Source organism: Strix uralensis, chromosome 14, assembly GCF_047716275.1.
Source record: "Strix uralensis isolate ZFMK-TIS-50842 chromosome 14, bStrUra1, whole genome shotgun sequence".
In the NCBI taxonomy this organism is placed as follows: domain Eukaryota; kingdom Metazoa; phylum Chordata; class Aves; order Strigiformes; family Strigidae; genus Strix; species Strix uralensis.
This window is the reverse complement of record NC_133985.1, coordinates 16,618,211-16,632,470: the sequence shown is the minus strand read 5'-3', so window position 1 is coordinate 16,632,470 and position 14,260 is coordinate 16,618,211. Positions and strand designations below refer to the sequence as shown.

The 14,260-nt window shown below is 43.2% G+C and overlaps 1 protein-coding gene across 1 annotated transcript in view; it reads left to right on the top strand.

Moving 5' to 3' along the window:
* GRIA1 (glutamate ionotropic receptor AMPA type subunit 1) overlaps positions 1 to 14,260 on the top strand; it is a 128,967-nt gene that overhangs the window by 47,425 nt on the left and 67,282 nt on the right. The window lies entirely within an intron of this gene.

The following is a 14,260-nucleotide window of genomic DNA, read 5'->3' as shown; positions in this document are numbered from 1 at the left end:
ATCTCTGAATACTCCTGCACTCAGCCTCCCTTCATACTTTCTTTCATCCTTGTTTTTCTCTTTTAAAGCCCCAATTGATTTTGAAATTAAATCAACTGTTCCCCTACCAATGAACTTCAAGCTTACACCTCCTTTCCCCCGTTCCCCTTCTCCCTTCCAGCTTTCACATCTCCTCAGGTTTCTGTTATTTCCCATACATTTGCTTTGAAGGATTTTCCAAGAAGGATGTCAGGAGAAGTTTCTTAAGGGTCTTTTATCACAAATTCCTTTTGGTTTCATGCCTGAGGACGCTTCTGAGGAGGACCTTGATGACCTATGCTCAAGCAGACGTGAAGCAAGCACACTTTACAATCAAGTCACAGCTGACTGCACACACAGATCAGGTCCTGTATCCCTGCAGCCTCATTCAGGAAACATGTTGTTTCCCAGCTGACAAAACTAGACCATACTTAGACCCGGTGTAATTCTGTTGGCCTCGATGTAGTTACCAGGGAGACTATAATGTAGACAACTTTTCTACACTGAAATAAAGGTTTCCTTAGCTGTCTTACTTATATTGCATGAACTATTCTTTCTAACCAGGCAGAAAGTGGATGATTTTCTCAATACTCTAGTCTTTCCATGGGAGATTTAAAAATTAAATTCACAGGATGATGCAAGTGGATTATAGCCACACATTTACAGCTGCACCATCAGGTTGATGCAAAGTGCCTGTGCACAGAGGACCTCTGTCAAGCAAACCTGCCCCACATGGCATCCCAGTTCTTCCATTGCTTCACAGGCAATGTCAGGAAAGCATCAGACCTTAAGAGTGCACTGATAAAAGCTGTCACAGGAGACACCCTTTCAGTATACATGAGTTAAGGTCTGGCTTTCAAAGGTTGCAGGTGTCATATGGCTTCCTTATGTGCCTGGATCCCAAATCACCTTCAGATCATTCCAACATCTCTTTGTTAAAGAGACGTGGTAGTCAACTAAGTCATTTAAGCATGTTTTGGAAATGCTACTAAGGCTCTCAACTGACACCACTCTACTGTCAGGACAAGCAGTGCAGAGGAACGATCACAACAAATGCTTAGGAAATATGACCGCAGATGTTCACTGTCATGTTAAATACAGGCAGCCAAAAAGTGTTTCTCTCACTGTGAAATTAATCTTTTCTCTTACAGGAGGGTCAGGAACTCAAAGTGAATGCTACACACTCCCCTCTGCCACATTCAGCACCTAAAGTGGGTTGCAGTACAGAAAGAAGAAAATCACAGACCTCACTGGCTTAGCTAGGACAATTCCAGAGGGGTAAATCACAGGCTTTTACATTGCACCCCTGGCTTGGGCACACAAAGAGACAGAGGAATCTGCCCCAGGGATGTTTCTTTTTGCCTTGTTCCTTCCCGACCAAGTCTTTATTGTGGTTTTGCCCACCAGTGGCAGCAGCCTCTGTCCTGCCAACCTTCTCTTGTAGATAGCAGTTCCATCTGCCCTCCCTCTTGGAGGCTTCTAGAATAAATGGTGCCTTAATTAGGTTAATTATACCTTTAGCCATCCATGTGCTCACTTTAGATGTACGGTTAGAGTCCATTACACAGTGTAGTTTCCCCAGTTTTCCATGCGGGAAAAATCTTGAACACCTGACGTGTGAAGTTTTCAATGGCTCAGTTGTCTTGCACAATATTTGTTAAATCCAATGACTGTTTCCACTCCTTGAAAACCTGGTGCTCCTGGTGCCTCTCTGTTCAAGGCCTGCCTGACCCAGGCTGGCCAGTGACTCTGATTTCATGGACAAATGTATTTCATCAGAGGCATCTCTCTCCAGTGTCAACAGAAGGCTTGAGCAACATCTGGTGAATAGTAAAAGAGTCTCTCTGATGCTTGTGAAAAGTGGTACAAATTAGCATTCTCCAGCCTGCTGCTGCTTTTCTGTCTAAATACTATTTTACAGGTAAAGTTTCTGCTGAGAAACAGTGGGATTTTCTCAGTAGCTGCCTAAATCATGTCCTGGTCTTTGGTTTACACTGAGTAACTGCTTGAGACAGAAGCTGCATCTGTATGTGTGGTGTCACTGTTCCCAAATGATGAATGTCCCCAAGTTTCTAACAACTTCCCTTCCTGTGCTCTGGCTGGCCTCCCTGCAATTTGCATTTATGCAGAGTGTTTTACATGATCTCTTTTGCTCTTTGCAGCTCACTAGAGAGTCTCTTTCTTCAGGAGCTTAAAAATTCTCCCAGAATGGAAATCAGTAGAGAAGTTGTTTGTACGTAACTAGGCATGTCAGGAAGTAATCTCAGTGTTTTCCTAATGTTAAGAATGTTCCCACATTCCTCTCCCTAAGACACACATCCCATTTTTCCAGACTATTATCTCAGTCCCATTGGCAGCACAAGCTGTTCAGGATAATGGAGATGCTCCTGGTGTCTTCATTGGCCTCTGTGTAGAGAAGATGACTTAGTATTTTTCATTAGCATAAATCTTTACTGTGAACACATGAAGCTCTGCAAGTGAAACATCTAGTAGAAAAGTCTTTCCCAAAGTTATTGTCTCTACAAAGCATTATTTTAATGCTTTGTGTCTAAGAATTTGATTATACCTGTCACTAACATTAATGGGAATTGGTTGCCCAAGGGTCTTTTAAGCAAAAGATATGCATCCAAGGTGGTTTTATATAATTGGTGATGAGCTTTGCAGCTTCTCCCACCTGTTGGTTCTTTCCTCACGGGACCAGTTTGTTATGGGAGATGATTTTTATGGATCCAAGTCTAGGTTCAGGGGAAGCCTGTAGCTGTAAAAGTCCCCTCTGTCACGCTGGTAAAATGACACAGACTTTACCCAAGTGTTTAGGAAAATCTTGATTTCCACGTTACTTCCAGTGAAGGTCTTGCTATGTAGCCAGCTGTCTGGTTGATATTTGGTATTTTGGGTCACATTCACACAGTCTCCAGGTCTACCCCCAGGTTTGTTGGAGCAGTGGAGCAGAGAGTGTTCTCCCATCCCCACCACTGAGAAGGAACCTGCCCTCTACAGCTGCTTGCAGCCCCGGTTTAACAAGTATTACCTCTCTGTAGAAACTCCATCTGGGCACCCTAGCTAGATGCACTTCATGTAAACTGTTTGTTCCACCACCCACAGTGAGCAATTCGCACAGAAGTTTCACCAGAGACCATAAAATTGCAAACCATAGGTCCAGATCTCGCCATCTGTCACAGTTCTGCATTCCTGCTTCCCAGACAACACAGTCTCCCACCGGGTTTAAAAGATCCCAAGCTTAAACTTGTTTGTTTGGGATTTTTCAAAAAACCTGGTGCTCAGAGGCACTGCAGAAATAAAAATGTGGTAACTATTATCATTTATTGCCCTCGCAATTCAGACAGGATTAAAGCTGTTCTAATGACAGGGAAGAAATGGTAATATTCCCCCTGACATTAAGTAGGCCTGAAGAAAGCTATGAGTACAATGGAATGGAAAAGTAATGTGAGAAGCAAAAATAAAAACCCTACAAGAAATGACTATGGCAAAGAACCACCAAGGGAGGCACTTAAGCCCACAAAAGCCAGCACTCTCAGATGTCAAAAGATCTTGTCATTCTGCACCTAACTCAGCCCTTGCTGAGGTGTTAAATGGGGTTTCAGAACCATTTGTGCTTTCACAGACCTTAGGTGAATACAATATACAACCAGGTAGCACAAGACGGTTGTGCTCTAGAGGCTTAACCCTTACATGCCCAGTGTAATTTGCTGGGTTTGTACCTTTGCTGCTCCTCTTTTCAGAAGACTTTAATGGCTCCAGTGACTGCAGAAAAGAAAGCACTTCTGGAACAGAGATGGCACATGTAGGTTTTGGAGTATCCACCTTGCTAGCTTAGCAGATACCTGTAATGGAGCCTTGAAAATTCATAGAAAACATGAATGTTTATAAGTAATGTGTCAGACAGCTGCTGGGTTTAAGTACTGCTTCCCACTTCAAGCCCCCAAGGACAAGATGCTCTGTCCTTTATGTGAGAGGTTTTGTTTGAAGAAGACTGCTTTGTCCTGGGTAAGTGCAAATTCTTCCTTGCTGCCCAGACCAGTATTTCTCTGGAGATGTGAGCTTGGTGGTGCTTTTCCCACACAAGTACCCTGTGCTTTTTGTTTGCTGCTTTTTATTTTTAAATGAGCAGGGAGTCAATAATGTCAGAAAAGCCAACTGTAGCTTACCATGAGAGGGAAACATCCTCTGTGCCCTCTGACAGCCTGCATCAGCCAGCCTCCCTCCTAGACTGGGAGATATTTTAAGGTAGAGCACACATAAAATATCATCACTACTGAAAAGATCAATCAGGTTAGGGAAAAGTCTCCTGGCTCTCCATTTAAGTCCCTCCTTATCCTTTGTTTTATTTTCTGTGGTGAGCCAGCCGTATCGTTTCTCTCCTCTGCTGGGAAGGTAATTCTCTACTCCAAGGTGGCTATTCAGTGTCTTGTTTTATTGCTATTTAACATGTATACATTACAGTACCTCACAGAGGCCTCGTAGCATTGTGCCAGGCATCCTGTAAACACATGCAGAGTGACAGTTGCATCTATAGCAGGTACCCATGTGTGGGGGATAACAGGATAAGTGTAATTCTGAGCCAATTAGAATTAATAATAATGCCCACATATCCTACGTAGGTGTATGGGATATGGCATATCCCTATGTTTCTTTGAAGGCAACACACCCCTGTTGTTTAAAAAAGGGGTTGTTTAGGGGTTTTTCTTGTCAATTTAAAAAATCACTATCAGTAAAGGGAGTCAGTGTTTAAGGAAATATAAAAGTCTCATTTCATCTGTATCCAAAGCAGCGATTAAAAGCTGAGCACACCAGGACAGTGCTCAATCTGACTTTACAGAGTTTAACACCTACTTTTCCTGGCTGCAGCTGACTGTGTAGGCTGAAGAGCATTAGGGGACTGACACCTGAGACCAAGAAACCTTGCACCTGAGTTCAGATATATGCCCAGGAATTGTTTGGGACCATGGAAGGAGCATTACAGAGCGTGTGCATGCATGTGTGTGAGTTTTGTCAAGTTCTTTGGCTTTTTTGAATAGAAAAAGGTGGAGTGTTAATAAATGAAGTTGTTAATTTCCAGTCTGTTATCAAGAAAGCCTTAAAATTAGTTGTGTTAGTTCAGTGGTGGGCGAGGATAAGGTTTCATGCACTGTAGCACAAAACAATTAATTGGAAATTTAGAGGCAGGAGTGGAAAAACAATAGAGACAGGGAGAAGGAAGAAGGGATTATAGTGCTCACCTCTGACTGCATGGGGAGAAGCAGACTTGGGGCATGATGAGACCACATCATTTCTGATGAGAGAACGTTGGTGTATAGTTGTCCAGGCGCTGTGATCCAAACCGCTGTGTGTGACTTGTCATTCTCAAACAGGCATATGCTTTCAGTGTGTGTCATGTATCTTGCTAGTGAAAGCTGAGTGTCTGGGAAGGGAAATGTTTAAAGCCACCGTGAGAACTGTTAGAAGGAGCTTTGTATACAGGTCAGACCTCAGCACTTTCAAACGTTGGCTGAGATCCCAAAGCAGGCACAGAAAATACCATGTGTAGACCCAGGACTGGAGTAGGTCTGCCAGGCCACCCGGTCTCCTGCTGTCACTGGTCCCTGGATGAGACCTCCCTACTCAGACCTGCTCTCTAAGTACAGCTGTTCTGACTGCCCATCTTGCTGATAAACACATTGTCACGTCTCTGCATGGAAATCACCACATTGAAAGTTAGTCTGTCCTTCAGTCACCTGCTGAATCACAAAATTTGGTCCTGATGCTGTAATTTACAGTATGGAATCCAGTGGCCCAAAAACCTGTAATGCTGTATATTACAAATGGCCAAAGCCTCACAAGGTAGGATTGTGATGGAAAATGAAAACGTGTTGAGCTGATGGGGCAGGGAGAGAGGCTGAAACAGAGCTGCAGCTAAAAACAGTCTTGATTGCTACCTTCATTACAAACCTGGAAGAAGGAGTAAATATATCGTAACTGAACTCCATGCCTGGAGCAGACTTCAGAGAAGAGCTAACAGAGACGTTATTATGAGCAGGAATTAATCCTAAAAGTCCCCAGAAACAACACAGCTGAGAAAATTTACCAAAATATTCTTTTCTCACTTGGAGGCAACAACACAAGTCTCAGGAATGCCACAGGGAACACATCAGAGAAGGAGATATCGAATCAGTTTCCAAACTGGCACATCTGCAAAAGTACAGACCAGAGAAAATTTGGGAGTGTCTATGCACATGTTTTATGAAGCAGGGAGACATGGGACCAAAATGGTAATTATTAGGATGAAGAATAATAAAGGAATTGTTGAGGTAGACATTAACACCCTCCTTTCCCAATGGAAGTAACATTAATGTTGAACTAACTTTTCCAGGGAAAGTCCATAGCCTGGTTTTTGCATTCTGACCTGCAACCAGTTTCAAGACAGGCACTTACGACATCCTCATCAGAACCTGAGGTTTGCACTGAAGACAGACACAGGCTTTAATGTCTATGAACAGATATAATGTATTAGGGAAAGAAAAGAAGCTACTGAAGACAAAATGTATTTCCTCTGCAGTGAGCTCTTCTTTATGTGACACATTTACTTTCTGCTACTGCTTATCTTCCCCCTTCCCACTGCTCACTCCCCTCTTTTTACTCTGTTTTAATAATTCAGCTTCTACAGCCCAGAATTAAGTGTGCTGAACTAAGAGCAGTGTGCTATGTACTGTATTAACATGCTGTGGTTTTGGTGCTTTGTTCTTTTCCTCCGTTGTTGTTCATGCTCCCCAGCAGAAAGCTACACTGTGATACTGCACCTAGTTTTGCTAGTATAGCACTATCTTCAGAAGAACCAATATAATACAAAAGGCCATCTAATAAAGCAGTAAAAAGCAAAAATCGGTTCAACCCTTATCCCTTGCCTCCTCGGAAAATATCACTGTCACTTTTTCATTTGTAGTAATCTTGCTTTAATATTTATGACTATGCTTCAGACACGGAGAGTTCAATGAGGACAAAGATTTTGCTTTCTACTTCATTGTGGAAGGTTAGATGAGAGCCAGGACAGCTGGTCTTCCAGATCCCATGGGGCCCATAAGAACACCCACCTGCAGCTGGGGGCCCTATGAGGCATCACCCTTTCTTCTAGGGGAGCTGCAGGGGACCTCAAGGTGAGGGTTGTGAGCAGGAGGTAGTAGCTGGTTTTGTAGAGCTTCTGCTGCTGCAAGGCAACCCAGCACAGCCAGCATCTTCTGCTTGCTTTCTGGACACAGCATAAAGCCAGATGGCCCAGCAGACTTGCTGACAGTGTAAGACAGTTCTGGCACATGTGTCAATGTCAAACTGCTCAAAAGCCATGCAAGGTTCATGAGCCACAGGTGAGCCATCCCTAGGCTCCAGGAGCAGGAGATGTACTTTTCACTAACTAAATATGATGATTTTTAATGGCATAATGTGCCATAAAAGGATCTCAGAAGACTGTATCCCAACTGCATTTGCTTGCCATGGTTTGACAGATAACTGTACCCCAGAAATGAGCCAAACTGGCATGCAGGAAAAGAGAATGTTTTTTAAAAGACTCCCATTTTAAAAATGAGACAAGGTGGAAAATTCAGATCCTCTATTAGAGCTGAAAAATGCAGAATTATTTCCAGGCACCAAAGCCCTTCACCATGTCTTTTCTGTTTTAAAAAAGTTATGAAAGCAGGGGGTGCTGTGGAAAAGCTGTGGCTCTGGTATGGTACATTGGAGGGATGAAGGCAGCAGACAGCAAGACCCTTACGCAGCTTGAGAGCACGGCATTAGTGCTTTAGCTCAGAATATGGTCTTGTTTTGCGTCTGTGCAAACATGGTGCAAGAGAGTCTTTGACCCAAGGGACTGGAATAGGTGGGGCTCAGAGAAAGGCAATCACCTTCCTCCACCTCACAGACAAAGATCCAAGTCATGATTCGATAACAAACCTAGATGGCACTGGACCCATTTCCCCTGACACATAGTCTGATCTGTTAGCCACAGAACCCTCATTAGCAAGTCTGTCCCTATTAGAATAATAACCTAATTCTAACCACAGAAGGAATGGGCTTTTGTGAAGTCTGAATGCTGCTTGAGATGGGCATCATGTCCTTTCCAGTGGTGCCTCAGTTCCTTTCAATGGGTTAGCCATCATTTGAAGGTTACCCAGAAAATATATCTGTCAACTGACATCTTATTTAAGGGGACATCCAAGTCTGTGACCCCAGAAGTCCCAGGTCTCATCAGATACATACCCACGTCTCCTTTGGCTTCTTGTCCAGAACCTGTTAAAAGATGCTCGTGATCTCAGTGTATTTCACGTAGGGGATTTGCATCTAATTCCTGTTAAAATTGCCACCATTCCTCAGAAATAGTTTAAGTATTGACCGGAAACCCTTCAATATATTTAAGTCTTGATTTTATATAATTCAACATAATGTTAGTAATCCCAAAGTAACAGTATGTTTAAAAGCAAGCAACTAAAGTCTTGTCAAACATCTTGGTTTTCCTTCTTTCCTTTTTTCAACAAGCTTAGTGACCCCATTAAGACCTTTGATATTTGGATTTTCTCTTCTGTTTCATAGTCACACTAGATAAGAACTGCATTCAAAGACTCTAGTAGGAAAAGAAAAAGCAGTCTCAAGTTATGAAGTACACAAGTGGAAGATCTAGGATTTTCAACTGTTCCCTTTGACGGAGAGGTTAAAGCCAGCTTCCCATGGCCATATCTTCCACCACCATTAGAAGTGCACTTAAACGACTGAGAGTCCATGTTGTTAATTTTTGTTGACAAAATCACCGTGCTATTTCTGTTTCCTTAAACTCAGCAGCATGTGAGAAAAAAGTATCCCAAATCCAATTTGATCTTAAGGGAAACATCATTTGTCAGCCAGGCAAACTAAGACTTATTTGTCAGGCAGGCAAACTTAACTAAAAAAATTGAAGCTATCAGCATAAACAGTTATAAGCAGCTCTTCAGTCATAATTATTGTTTAAATACGAGGGAAGGAAAGCAAATCTTAATGTAAAAATCAACACTACTTTCCAGCTTCCAAGATGGTTAGAGCAGCAGTGAAGGAAAATGATAGAAGGGAGCACACTTCTGTGTCTTTTATATGTTTGAAAGAGAAACATATATTTCTTGTGATATCACATCAGCCTGATTTGCAGTTGATCAACTATATGGGACATATCTGCTGTCAGCTAAATACATGCGTGGAGCAATGGGGGAGTGTTGAATTTGTTTGGCTTTCCCCTGTTAGAAAAATCTGTGGGAACATGCTGTTGTTGGGATGTGCTGAAGAGATGCGCTCTGGCACCTACGCCACGCTGGAGAACTGTGAGGACAAACATTTGGGAGGAAAGCTGGGCTGATCCTAATTGAAGCAGACACTATCGCTCTTTCATTGAAATTCCACCAGCTTCGCCAACCTGATGTCAGGTTCTCCATCACCGTGTGAGGGTTGCCTCCAGGCAGGGCATGCTAAAAATAAGTTACGCATGCACATCCCCCTTGCTCTTTCCCACATGTGCACACATACACTCCAAGCGAGCAAAGAAAAGCTCCGCTCTTGTCAATGAGTATGTTTTGCTGCGATTGACGGTTTTGGTTTTGTGTCCCAGGAGGTTTGGGCAGATGAAGTAGGTGCCACACTGATACTGGGGCTGCTGGCATTGCAGGGCTAGTCTTTAATAGCTTACAGAGGACAGTAGACTGAGCTGACTATTTTATTACACGCAAAGTTTGGCAATTTTTAAAAGGCATTTATTAATTTGGTTACTGGAGTAAGTGCTGTGTGTGCTGGATTGGGTTGCTTCAAAGATTTGTTCTTATCTTGAAGTCTACATTTCCAAATTGCACTTTTCTTTCCCTGCCTGCTTGGGTTATGAAGAATAGTTTGGTTAAAATCCTCACAACATCTGCAGCTCAACATTGTAGGAATGGCTTTCCTGGAGAGGGTACCGTGTCTTCCCTCCTAGGTGCATCTCAGATATGATATCCTCCAGGGTTGGGAAGGCCTCTGAGATCTGGCAGGGACCATCTGGGTTTTTTGTCTCGTTCTGCATCAGAGAATGAGTCGTTTGTGGGCAACATCTGGAGATATTTCGTTTAATCAGGTTTTTTACTGCTCTTAATGGCTTTGGGTATTAACACTATCTCTGCTACTTCTGTTCTCTGACAGAAGCATGCAGCAGTTGAGTCTCCCGAGAGTCAACTAAACCATATTATCGGCTCCCTCCAGGGATAGCTGGGTGAAACTTAATAGTCCATGAGATCCAAAAAGTCAGTAGGAATGATGTAATATCCCTTTCTAGTCTTAAACCCAGTGAAATGGTGAAAATTCTGCTTCTAAAGGAAATGGCAGATGAGCAGTTGCCAGGACCTCCTACCAGGCTGCTTCTCCAGCTGTGTCCATTGGGAGCAGTTCCCTTTTTGCAGTATGGTTTGCAGATTCTCAGCAGAGTTGCACCATTTTCACTCCTGGAGACCAAACCTTCATTCCCATCCCTCTGTGCAGCCCATCCTCCTCCCTCAAATGCCAAGACTGTTTCAGCACCTCTTTGTGGTGACCATTTCTGAGAGAAACTTTTTGGTTTCCTTTCTGCTTTTACCAAAATCCAAATGAGATATCTGTTATCTCTGGCATCTGCCTTTCACATGGATCAGATCAAACCTGCAGTTCCAAAATATCTCTGGCCCTCCTAAATGCAGAAATCAGTGCATCAATTCTCTGTGTCTGGTTGAGAGCTTTAGCCAAAAAAAGTCTACCAGGAATTTTTATAGACTTGAAACATCTCTTCTTCTTTCCTATTCTGCAGAGAAAATGTTCAATTTAAAGTTGAGGGCACGTATTTTTCTTTTTCTTGGAAGCATTTGCAAGGGTGGCCAGAGCTGCCTCTCTTCAGCTGCCAAGCAGGTGTCCTATCCTGCGTGTGCTTTCAATAAAATTAGTGTTTCCTCTCTCTGATTTAGTGCTTTACCTTTAATATTTCCGTATGAAAAGAGAAACTTGAGGTAAATTGCAGAACTAGAAATCCTAGAGTCTGGGGATTTTAAGCATGAGTGAAGTATGTGTGCTTTTTCCTCATCTGAAGTCAAGGACACACCACCACCACAATGGCTACCTTTCCACAGAAGGAGAGGGGAGGCCTTCTCCTGCTTCCTCTACCACATCAGTCACTTTTTAACTAACATACAAATCTATTTTGATTTTCGCTGTGAGTTAGAACTGTTTTTAGAACAGTCTGAGAAGCTCTCACCTCACCTGGCTGCAACAGGCGCTGTGGAGTTGGGTCCAAAGAACAGATGATTGTTGCTGGGTTGTCTTTCCAGCATAACCAGGTGACAATTGAGTTAATGCATCTGTTTTTGCCTAATTTTGTTTGTGGAATGGCACTAGGGAGCCTCAGTGAGAGACCCTATGCCTGGGGAAGGAGGGATATGGGATGTCTGTGGTGCCTGGTGCAGCACACACTGGGAATGTCCCATCCAGAAGTCCCAGCCTGATCAATTATACAAGACTGATCAGGGTGAATATGGTAGTAGTTGCCATAGTTATCAATCATTATGAACTATATTTTCCAAGGGCTTGTTTAGAGGAAAACTTTTCTGTAATTAATTACAAATTCATTGTAAGATAATAGCATAGTTACAGCCCAGAATAAATGTTCTCTGTCCTTCTTTCCCTTTGAGCAAACCAGAGGCCAAGAATAGCACATGCAAACTATCACAAATGTCTGCATTTACATCCAAGTAACACTCTGCACTCGTGCTCACATCCTTGGATATGCAAACATTTGTGCTGTTGCATTTCACCCAGCTTCCCACCTGCAGGAATGAGCTTCAGAGGCTGAACTGTCCAAATTCAACCGCTATAGAGCTAATTACCAGATTGACTGCAACTCTTCTGCAGGAAAAGCCAGGCTGTGGCCATCTAGCTGTTAACAGGTAGTTGGCACAAGGCTTGCAAAGTGGGATGTTATCACGAGCCAACTAACCAGAAGAGTTCAACTGCTTGGACATTCCATTCCAGAATGATCTTTATCCCTTTTATGTTTCTTAATCTTTTTAGAAAAGCATCAGTCAGAGGCTAGTGGCTACTGAGGAACAGATAAGCTCCCTCCCCACCAGAAGAACAAAAAGAGTTTAAAATATTTGCTTCCTCTAGTTAAGTTTTACAGTTCTTAATAGTATGTTATTAGGAAGTTGCAGAGCAATCAAATGAGAACACAATTGTTAATAAATTTGTTTTTAAAAAAATCAAAGCAAATATAAGGGAATTCCAGTGATCTCTTAGTGTATTAAATAAATGGCAAGTAACTTCTTTTTACTTTTGCTGGGTAAATTCATTTGGAACATTTGTAATTTAAAATAGTCCTGAGATTTAAATAATTTTGCAGCCACTGCTTTTACATTATGCTGAGTTCAGTCCCAGAAAGGTGGCTGCAGTTATCACTCCTTTCATTGACATAACAGTTTCTTTGTCGTTCTTTGGGTGACGACCCTCAGCAAGGCTTTTTTTTTTGCAAATTATCTCCCTTGTCCATGGCCCCTCTTAGTCTGAAAGTATAAAGCAAGCTAGGGGTCTTTCTAAACTTACTAATGATAAAGACTGTTCGTTCGCTCAGTCGTCTTTGGTGCAGTCTGTTTCAGATGTTGGATTGATGAGTGTCTCAGAACAGTGTAGGAGGGCTGCCTGAGCATGACTGAGCCACAGAGTTAAAAAAAAAATCTAAAAAATAATAGATTCATTTCAAATAGAAAACTGAAGGAAGCCATGGCTTGCCTAAAACAAAACAGAACAAGACAGCTAAGTTTATTGTCTGGATTATTAATTGTACTGGATTGTTCAGCTGCCCTGAGAATGTCACTTTAATCATTCAGTGAGTCTGAAGCCTGGGTCTCCAGAGATCATGTTCTGATCTCTCACATATGGTGTATCGCACTGTTCATTAGACCCACTGGTCCAGTCACATGGAAATGATGTTCAGACTATTTCTATCTGTATCTGCTACTTTTCTTCCTGAATGTGTCAGTCTCATGATGAGGGCAGTGACTCCAGCTGATACAGACACAATTGCTGATTGCAAACAGACACTGCCATGAAAATAAAGATAAGAGGGGTTTATTTCTGTCAGGGTTTGGGCTTTGCAAGAAGCCCCTGCCCTGAGAAATACAAATTCTGCAGGGGAAGGAGGGTGCTGAGGTATGTGAGATCATGGATGCTGAGCAGTGAAAAGAGGATGGGTGAGTTTGGGGACAAACTGCTGGGCTGGGCTGCCCAAAACCTGGGCTTAACTCCAAGAGGAAGGAAAAATTCTCACCAGTGTCATGAGATTCAGTTCTCAGCTCTCGACACTCTGTGCCATTTCAAAAATCTGGCTGCTTCATTTTGGTGGTGAGATGGGAGCAGGGACTCGCTTTACACAGTGGGAAGAAGGATTTCTTGCTCTTCCCTCTGAATATTTGATGCTAGCAGTAGATGTGAGAAACAAGGTAATCTTATCCAGGATGGCTGTAAGCCAGTCGGGGATGACTTCTGGTCCCCACTGGAGGGACAGAGCTTGGGTGGAACCCAGCTAAGGATGCACTAAGCTCATGTTTAGGAGCCTGTCTCCAGCCACACATGCAGAAGGTTCAGTACTGGCGGCTACCAGCAGAAACCAGGTCAAGGGATTCCCAAGCAGCACAGAGTGCTTGCCAGGGGACCCCAAAATGTCACATCCACTTCTCACCCTGCACTCCGTTGAGGGGGGGCTGTCGAGTGATGTGTGAAGTGTTGAGTCAGTATAAATGTCACAGCCAAAGGTCTTCAGAGTCGGAGTGACAACAGGAAGAGACACTAGTGCCAGGAGTTCTGACACAGGGAAAATGCTGTCACTGCCACCACCTCCGGCTTGGAGATATATTGATGGTAACTTGGGATGTGCCATAAACAGGGGTGATATTAAATGAGTCTGACTGTCTCAGGGGCTAAGTTTTACAACCCAAAGTGTGAACTCTCTCTGCGTCACTGAGTTCCTGAGGCATTTTTCCAGCAGCTCCCACAATCTCATTAGAGCGCTCTCCCGAGAAGGGCTCTGACCCGAGAGAGCCTTCCCTGTGCAGCACAGCGCCAGCTGCTGAGATCAGACACAAATATCTGCCAGAGAACCCAGCGAGCACTCCTCATGGAGACTTCTCAGGCCACCACCACTGCCTCACTGACCCCACAGCCTTTCCCCCCACGGCTTTGTGAGGAAACCAGA